Source organism: Lycorma delicatula, chromosome 6 (assembly GCF_047948215.1).
Source record: "Lycorma delicatula isolate Av1 chromosome 6, ASM4794821v1, whole genome shotgun sequence".
NCBI classification, from domain to species: Eukaryota; Metazoa; Arthropoda; class Insecta; order Hemiptera; family Fulgoridae; genus Lycorma; species Lycorma delicatula.
The window spans coordinates 98,614,050-98,623,979 of record NC_134460.1 but is presented as its reverse complement, the minus strand read 5'-3'; the positions used below and the strand labels follow the sequence as shown (position 1 = coordinate 98,623,979).

The following is a 9,930-nucleotide window of genomic DNA, read 5'->3' as shown; positions in this document are numbered from 1 at the left end:
AATTAGATTTTTAGTAAAATGATTAAAGTCCACAGAAACTAATACAAATGCAAGAATTTTGAAGTAATTAAAAATGAAATGCATATCAAAATGTTTATCCTGAGTTGCCTTGTTACAACAAGATGGTACCATTAATGTAACTATGGGGGTATATTATTTTGTAAACATGTTCATTTTTAGTAAATATGTGTGATCTGTAAGTTGCAGAAAGATATTTTCTGAGATGCTTGGAATACAGAACTTCATGCAAAGGGCATCAGGTTTTTGTAATATTTTTTTTTTTTGAATATAAAGTAATTTTGTTAGTTTGTTTATTACTTCTGAGATGTCCTGTTTGGGTACATTTTAGTGTGCAAGTTCTTTTTAACGGCGGAGTGTGTTACTGAAGTACTAATGTATAGGTTTGTTATATCAAATAATTCTAATGTTGAATTACAGATGATTGTTGATGATTTTTAACTCGTTTGTGATGTATAAGCTATTTATAATGTATTTGTTACTGTTTATTTTTTATAGTATTTATGTTGATGTCTTGTGACTTTGTGTAGAGCAGTTAATAAGTTTGTTGCTGTAAAGCTCTTAATATACTGTACTTCTGAGGAAGATTTTTGCAAAGCAACTGTACTGAAGAAGTATAATAAAACATCTGGCACAAGTTAATAGCTATATACCCTTTTACGTAAAACATGTTAAAAGTACAGAACAAAAACAAAAATGTACCATGTGATTGAATATATATTTATCACCTTCTATTAACAACTTCTACTAACAGTCTTACAAAATTTCCAATATTTACAGGAAAAAAGGTTACCTTTGTTATTTAAAAACAAAATGAACTAGATATAAAGCTAACTAATAAAATGTGCATTGAATAATGCAGTGAATTAGAATTGGGCAAAGTAAGCTCAATTGAGTCCACAAATGCTATAAAAGATCTCAAAACATTAGGATAATAAAGATTTACAAGCACCAAATTTAAATAAAAACAACATATTAAATTGATAAACATATATGAGGTGTGGTTATTAAATAACAAGACAAGCTGCTACAGAAGAACTGCATGCGCCAAATTCATACGACTGACAGCTGTGTAGCATGAAGCCTTCTCTTCTGATTGTTGCCAATCCAGTTTCTGTAGACATATTAGTCTGGCTATGGCCTTCAATTGAATAACATCTGCTTTTTGGTTTGCCGAAAAAATTGTAAATGTTGAGCAAAGAATTGTGAAATTTCATATGAAACTTGGAAAAACTTTTATTAAAAAAAAGTATATGGCATTCAATGTTTATTGTGTGCGTGGGTTTTTGATTGGGTTAAGTGTTTCCAAGATGGCGGAGAAGATGTTGAAGATTCTGTTTGCCTGGGTCGCCCTGCCATCTCAAAAACAGATAAAAATATTGAAAAAATTGGTAATCTGATCTAATACTACTGTCTGTTAACTATTTTTGGTCTTTATTCAAGGTCCATGCTCAACTCTGTGAAAAAGTGAGAAAAAAGCAACCTGAATTGTGGAAAAACAAGTCATGGGTTCTTCGTCAGGACAACACATCAGCTCATACTGCATTGTCTGTCAAGACATTTCTAGCCAAGTATAACATCCCAGTGTTAGACCATCAGCCTTATTCACCTCACCTGGCACCACGTGACTTTTATCTGTTCCCCAAGGTCAAATCTGCATTAAAAGGAACAAAATTTCAGCCATTAAAGCTGTGAAAGAAAAAGCTGCAAGCATCATGAAAGAGCTTGCAGAAGAAGACTTCCAGCACTGTTTCGAACAATGGAAAATTCACATGGAGCATTGTAGAGATAAAGGAAGGTGTATATTGAAGGGGATAATAAGTAAATGTGTATAAATTTAAAATAAAATATTTTACAGCATTAGTCTCATTCAATAGCCACACCTTGTATTGAATACATTATTTCATATATAAAAAGGTAGTTTTTGAGACGGGGTATACTATTAACATGGGTAACATGAGATAATCCATTGAAAAGGAAGCCAATAGTTACTGCATAATGGCCTTCAGAAGAAAGAGTTTAATTAATAGAAAGAGAGTCGTTTAGTATATTAAAAACTGTTAAATAAATTCAAATATTTTTACGTTCATATTCTTCAATGAATACATTTTTATTAAAAATTGGTAATGATTTGTTTTCAGAGTACGTAGATATTATTCTTGCATTTGATCTTTCCAGAACTAATTACGCAGCTTCTTCAAACAAAAACATACTTATTGTACAGAATTGTGCCAAAATTTCTCATAAAAGATTTTACTACACTTTATTATATTGTGTTGTATAAAGTTTTATATTATAATGAGGGAAGTCTAGTTTTTTTTAAAAACTCTATTACAAAAAAGTTACAAAAGTATCCTTTTAAAGAAGTTATTACCAATACAGTGAATACTAATCGTGTAGAATGGAGTCCTCCAACCTGTCGATTACATATAATCCCTTCGATTTTCTCCTTTAAAAGGTTGTGCATTCCACAGAAATAATGTGATGAAAAAGTTGTTTAGTTGTAAATATGGTAAAATTTTATTCATTCCTTTCAACAAGTTAAAATCTAGTAATCATCAAATTTGGTATAGTGGTGGTCAAGCATTGCACAAGGACAGTAACTGATGAAAGCTGGTATTGATTTCTCAATATAGAAATTTATCATGTTTTACTGTAAAATTTTATAAGCTTTGATAAGATTTCATTTATGCAAATTATTACATGTAATTTTAAAAACAAATCATGAAAATGCTTATGTCAATTTTGCATTATATCAAATTCAGGCTGAAATTTGGCTGATGACAACATCAGGCACACTCTGTTAGTGTGCCTGATGTTGTCATCAGCCATTGTCTTTCTCCATGACAATACTCGGCCGCACAATGTAGCTGAAACAAAGACGCTCGTGCAGCGTTTTCAATGGGAAGTGTTTGATCACCCACCGTACAGCCCGGACTTGGCTCCATCCGATTTTCACCTCTATGCTCACATGAAACGCTGGCCAGGAGGACAACATTTTGGCACAGACATCGAGCTGCAGAACAGCGTAGAAACATGGCTGAAAACACAGGCGGCTCCGTTCTATGACAAGGGTATTGGAAAGTTGGTACCACGCTACGACAAATGTCTAAATCGGAGTGGCGACTATGTAGAAAAATAGCGTAACTATGTAAGTACTTGTTAGAAATTAAAAAAAAATTATTTTCACTATGGTTTTAATTTCGTGACCGATCGGATCTTGAAAAAAAAATAACCCTCGTATATGGATCTTTTCCACTAAAGGACTGCACGCCTTAAAAGTTTTGATGGAAGTCAAATATTAAAATAATTTGTATAGGGGAAGAAATTACGAAATTTATAGTCCCAGAATTATTAAAATTATTAAATAATTTCTCAACAATAAAAAAAAAATCAAATAAAAATAGATTAATTTTGTTTCTAGAGAAACGTTTATAATAAATTATCATTTCTTTAAAAGGAGTTACAGATTATACACGTACAACTGCCTTTGTCACTGGAATGAATTTTAAGTTGATTTTACAGAGGGTGCCTCCGCTCCGATCCTGTTATTATGCCAAAAACACAACACAAACAAGTTAGGCGAAGTTGAGGGGAAGCGCATGCATCCCCTCGACCTAAACGTACGTTAGGACCGGGAAGAGTATCTCCCCAGGGGAGGGTTGGTAAAGAAAATTTCGGCTTGTTCTCAAGATCCGGGAGGGTTCCCGATGGAGGCCTCGGGCCCCATCGTGGGGAATCGTCCTTTTAGATTAGGTGAGAGTAGGTCAGAATAGGTCAATGACACATAGACATGCCATTTTCATTAACATTTCCACAATGTACACCAACACAGGGTCGCGAGACGGGCGAGTATCGAACAAAAGTTACACTTATGTGGTAGGATACACTAACACACAAGTAGGAATTCACACGTAGGGGCTTGCCTGTCAAATGACGTAGATATCAAGTGTGTATTAGCAGGAAGGAGTGGACGTTCCCTCACAATAATAATTAATGTTTTATTTCGAGAAACGAAAACCAAAACCACAACATTTTTAAAGAAAATAATAAATTTGCACTGATGTATTAATTGCATTTACAACGATAACCTTTAGAATAAGTGTTTTTCATTACTATTATTAAAAAAAAAAAAAAAAAAGAAAAAATTTGAATATATATAAATGAAATAAATCTATAGTAAAATTACTTCTTATTCACTAGATACAATAAAAAGCTGAACATATAAAATTATCTCTATTTATTCAAATAGTTCTATTTATTACTATAAACAATTACTCATGAAAAATAACTAGTTGATGTAGAATACATTTACGAGTTAGCTCTCACAGCTAAGCTTATATTTTCGTCTAGCGCACTCTAAAAATAACTATAGTACTAGGAATTTTTTTTAAATTTACAGAACTGATCAAATTTGACGCACCTGAATAGCTTAAGAACTATTATGAAAGATACCTATGTTTGTAATATTGCACTAGGCTTTATGTAAATAACAAATATAATTTTAAACAGTATGTACGAGAGTCCAATATAAGCCGAATATATCCCCCTCAAATAGAACACGAACATTATCTTCAAGGCTCGTATATGAGCGTGAGGGAGCTGGCGCAAAGGGAGATGTAAGAAGAGACTGAAGATTCCAGCAGCCTCAGCTTCCGTATTTCTGATCAGCAGCGTCTTGTCAGAGCAAATTGTTATTACCGAGAATTATCTCGAGAATGAGGACTCAAATCTATGAAATTTTTACTAACCTTCTTGCATAGTTTGAGGATATGACGTCATGTAATGAATTCTACAACTGAATCAGCAAATTTAAAGAAGGGCAAGAAGCTCTAGAAAATGAAATGCAATAGGCGTTCAAGGTCAAGTGTGATAGATGACAATATCGGTCGAACTGTGTGACCTTATTGAAGGTGATAGGAATTCTACGATTGATGAAATTACTTGGGAAATAAAAGTGCCCATTCCATTAACACAAAGCACCTAGAGTTCCACAAATTCTGTGACAGGTAGGTTTCAAGATTTCAAATGGTGAGATATGGGTAATTATTATACTCACGAGTCGAAATCGGCTCGTATAGTCTCATAGGTATGGAGAGCCATGCATCGTAAAGGCGAAAACGCATTCGTTAACTTAAATTCCTCATGATTATATTTTCGGACCAGAAGGCCTATTGCAGGTCATGTTTTCCACAACCGTTGCACCATAAATGGTACGTACTAGTTCCGGCTCTCGGGTTTCTGTAAGCCACCTACAGAAACAAAAGCACCGTCAGCCGATCGATCAGAAATGTAATTCTTCATCAGGAGAACGCCGAATTCATATAGCGGTTAGCAATCAGGATAAGCTGTACGAAATTTACTGAGGAACCTTAAAACATGGCCCGTAAGATCAAGATCTTCCAAAGATTAGTATTTGTTTGGGTTATTAAAAGAAGCAGTGAGCGGACATCGATTATGGAACAACACCGAAATAGAAGAGTTCGTCTGCAGTTCTATGGTGTATAATGTTTTTCACTATTCTGAGAGCAAAATAGAGTTTTCTAATTATTTATATTTCTCATAATATTCCCTATAAAATTAAGTGTTTTTTTTGGAAAAGTTTACATAGTTCTTTCAAAGATAAGTTATCTATAATCTAATTGTTATTCTGTGTAAGTGTTATTCTCTCTCAATCACTCCCTCGCGCTCTCCCTCATCCCTCTCTCCCTCTCACTCTTTCTCTCTCTGTGTGTGTGTGTGATTAGGAATTTGTGCCGTGTATACATTAAAATTAATAAACACATTTCTTAGGGGAATTTTTTTATCTAAAGGAAGAAGTCTTAAGATAAAGATGAAAATTGGCAGTAACGAAGCCTTACCTTCTGGCCTTCTGTAACGCTGCCAATTCCGCCGAAGACGCCGCTTCGAGGTCGTTAGTTCTGTCACTTCCCTCTGATAGATATTGTCTCTGGCTGGGTGCAAATCATCAGGTGTAGACCACCATGCTCCCTCATGCATGACCGATGTCAAAAAGTACATACGTAATCAATATTCCCAGGGGTATCGAGTGGATACGGATCGGTATCCATTTCTCTTCGATCCAATCCTGGTAAGAAACCCAATTTCAACCGTAGTTGCCTGAATCTGGTCAGTGCAGAAGCCAGGAAATTGATGATGCCGAAGAGAACTCCAAATCAGAATCGCGGTTCCTCCATGGGCCCTCCCATCTGGGTGATTCGTCACATACACAGAATAACCTTGAAGAGGTAGTTCCGGTCATTAAAGTGCGTTTCCGATATCAAAATGACGTCCAGGGAATTGGAAACTCCCATAAACCCTAGCTCCTCACGGCTAGAAAGTAGGCCGTTAATGTTCCATCGATTCGTAGAAATCTGGACATCAACAGATTTTGGAGAGCACCTGGGTGAGCAAGGCTATCAGACTCCCAATCTGTTGAACCAGGAAGTCTATATTTGATGAAAGCCTGTCCAGCTTGTCCACACTGCACTCACTAGCACGCCGAGCAGCCGCAGCATACGTTTAATGGAGAGATTCAGGCTTTGCGTTGACTGTCCTCGACACTCCACGATCCAACGAAGGTAAGTTCTTATCATAGCTAGCGGGTTCGATTCTCGGACGAAGTTTCGAGTTTCAATTCGCCTTCCGCCTACGCTTCCTTTCCAATATCTGTTGATATACTCTGCAGCCTCGGTAATCTGCCGGATGGTCGGACTGACACAAGGAGCAGGTTTCAGTAGTGCTCCTGCCCTTTCTGGGAAAAATCAGCTGTCCGATGGCTCTCCCCACATTTCACGCAGCGGAAAGGCTTCATACAACTGTGCCTATATTGCCGAAACTCATGAATAGGAAAATCGATGTTGCCTTCGACTGTGAAATACGTGAAGTAATACGTTTTTTAACCCATCAAAACGTTAAAACGGCTGAAATTCATAGGCAGTTGGTTGCTGTTTACGGTGATACTGTAATGAATGAAAGAAACGTCCGAAAATGGTGTGAAAGGTTTAGAAATAACAGAATTAACGTACATGATGAACAACGTGTGGGGAAGCCCTCCATAATCACCAAGGACTTGTTGAAATAAAAAAAAATCGTCGGTCAACGATTTCCGATTTGGCCCTTCTTTTTCCTGATGTTTCAGGAGCTGTTATTGGTTGCATTGTTCATGACCATCTAGGCTTCAGAAAGATTTGTGCGCGTTGGGTACCACACGTCTTAACAGAACGTCACAAAAAAATCCGAATGGAATCTGCTTTAGAATTTTTTATGCGCTATACAGAAATATGTGATGAGTTCCTTAATTCATTTGTTACTGGCGATGAAACCTGGATTTCGTATTACACGCCAGAGAGAAAACGGCATTCAAGTGAATGGTGTCATCCTCAATCACCAACCAACAGGTCCAGCCACAGCCATTTAGACGTACATGTGTTCTGTTTTGCATACTGCTGATTGATTTCATACCATGTGGAACGACTATAAATGCGAAACCCTATCGGTGACGAGAAAATCGGCGACGTGATCGGCTGACCATCGGCGTCGTCCTGATGGACGATAATGCACCTCCACTTGTTGCGGGTCTGACACGTGAATATCTGAGAACATTTGGATCGAAAATTTACGATCACGCACTTTATAGTCCGGACTTAGCTCCTTCTGAATACCATTTTTTGGGGAAATTGAATGAATTTTTGAGTGGTAAGCAATTCCCGGGTAATGAATAACGACCCAGGGTATATTGAAGTTGATGTATCGCTACTATAAATGTCTTAATTCATGTGGCGATTACATAGAGAGGTAGTATAAACTATGTAGTTAAAGAGAAAAAAAAATTTATAAAGTTTTCAGAATATTTTTTTTTACAATGAAACAGTCTTTACTTTAGATATAACATCTCATATAATTGATTCATAACAATATTTTTGTAATCTCTATTTCTAGATCATTAAAGATGTTCCAGTGCTGTAATTTCTAAAATACAACATTGTACCTCTAAAATACCATGTATGTTCAGAATGAATTATTAAACGTGAAAGAGGTTTTGATTGATTTTTTGCAGATCCTCTGTTGTTTATGTTGAATGTGAAAATTGTAGTATTGTTTTCTTAAAAGAACTGTTAAAGAAATTTGTAATTGTCTGACACCAAACAAACATCAAAAAAAAAAAAAAAAATTGAAGGTGTTAGTCATTTGTGTAAAATTTATGTTGTATGAAATTACAATTTTTACCATTTATTTTTTAATGATTTAAAGTTTACTGTTCAATTATAATTTCTTTCTTAATATATCTGTGCAAATTTTCTTTACATTTATGTAAATATATTGCAAATAAACTATTTAAATAATTTGTAAATATTACTATTTAAATAATTTTAACTATAGTACATTGATCAGTTAAAGATTACCATAAACAAAAAACAGCCTGGGAAAAGATTGTAGATAAAACCATATGAAAAACTGGAATAACATTTATTACTCCCTCCAGCACTATGCTGACAGTTATACCTCTCTCACAAATAAAACATTTTTTCGAACACCTTATTATGCATATTACAACAGTTAATTTAACTGTGTAAATTTATCTTGAGAATAGAAACACAACATTATAAAATAAAGTGCAGTACACTACAGTACTTAAGTATTCAAATGACTTTTACAATTTGAATATTACTGTCTTTTACTTTAATAATAAATATATCAAATACACAAAACTATTTAATAGTATTACACCTTGATACTAAAATTAATTACTGCTACCAGTTTGCCAGGCCTGATATAGCTGCAGATGTAGTGCAGTTTTAATGTACTGGTAAACATGTAGTCTTTAACAGATTCTCCTGAGGTGTGTGAATTAATTGAAATCCAACCACCAAAGAACACCGGTATCCACACAACATTCAAATCCATATAAAAGCAACTGCCTTTACAAGGGCTCAAACGTTAGAACTCTTGACTTTTAAAATCAGCTGATTTTGCAGTGACGAGTTTAACCACTAGACATAACCCAGCTTAGTATCATCATCTTAGTATCACGAAAAACAAAAGTTTTTTGCTGGCTGACACAACACAAAGGGTACAGAAAACTTCACTATTAACATAGTGGCTGAGATCCACTTAAAAATAATATTACAGCAACCATGTAGTATTAAAAAAAATATGTGCCTACTTAAGGTTATTTACAGTTGCTGCTACTGAGGGTTAAGTATCGACAGAATTTAAGGAACAGGTTTAGGTTAACAGATTTTATTTATTTATTTATTTATTTATGATAAATAAATTGTTCTCAAGATGAGAAACGTGTTTAGCAAACTAAATGATTCCTGGCAAGATTTGGTTTTTATTTCACCTATCATTTCATCGACTCCGAAAAAATATGTAAATACAGAGGTTGAAATATTAATATATATATATGTTAAAATAACGTAAAACATTGCTCAACTCCTCTACTTTTTCAGCTGCTAGCTGTTTTTAATTGATGAATATTTTAAAATACTGACAATTGCAATTAATAATACGTAACACCAATGCCTGAAATCGGGCAGTGGTCTAATTTATCCGAAAATCCTGCTCTCAACAATTAAAAAATCAATTTGTAATTCTTATTTGGTGTTTTACGTATTTTTCTTAACTTTATGCGTAATCAAATATTGATAATATCTGTAGTAAATTATGCTAGTTGTCTTTCAAATTATTCGTACGAAATTATCCCACGTTCAAAATGGAGAAAGTCACGTGATGTTAATTATCGTTCTATGATTTTGTGATCTAGTACGTGGAGATTAATTTCCAAAAACACGTGACGTCACCAGCAGAAGAAAATGTGATGGAGTTTTTTATTTTTTTGAATTGTGCGTTTTAAAAAAAATGGTTAGTTTTGTTATTCAAAGATTGATAACTGTTGTTATTGGAATT

General features: G+C 34.6%; 1 protein-coding gene across 6 annotated transcripts in view; it reads left to right on the top strand.

Annotated features, from left to right (window-relative positions):
* The first annotated feature begins 9,761 nt into the window (after window positions 1-9,761).
* Window positions 9,762-9,930, top strand: part of Ccdc85 (coiled-coil domain-containing protein 85) — a 50,585-nt gene continuing 50,416 nt past the window's right edge. For all 6 annotated transcript variants that reach the window (XR_012756667.1, XM_075368172.1, XM_075368169.1 and 3 more), the window contains exon 1: window positions 9,762-9,885. The gene's annotated coding sequence lies outside the window, so the exon portion shown is untranslated. The remainder of the gene's footprint in view (window positions 9,886-9,930) is intronic.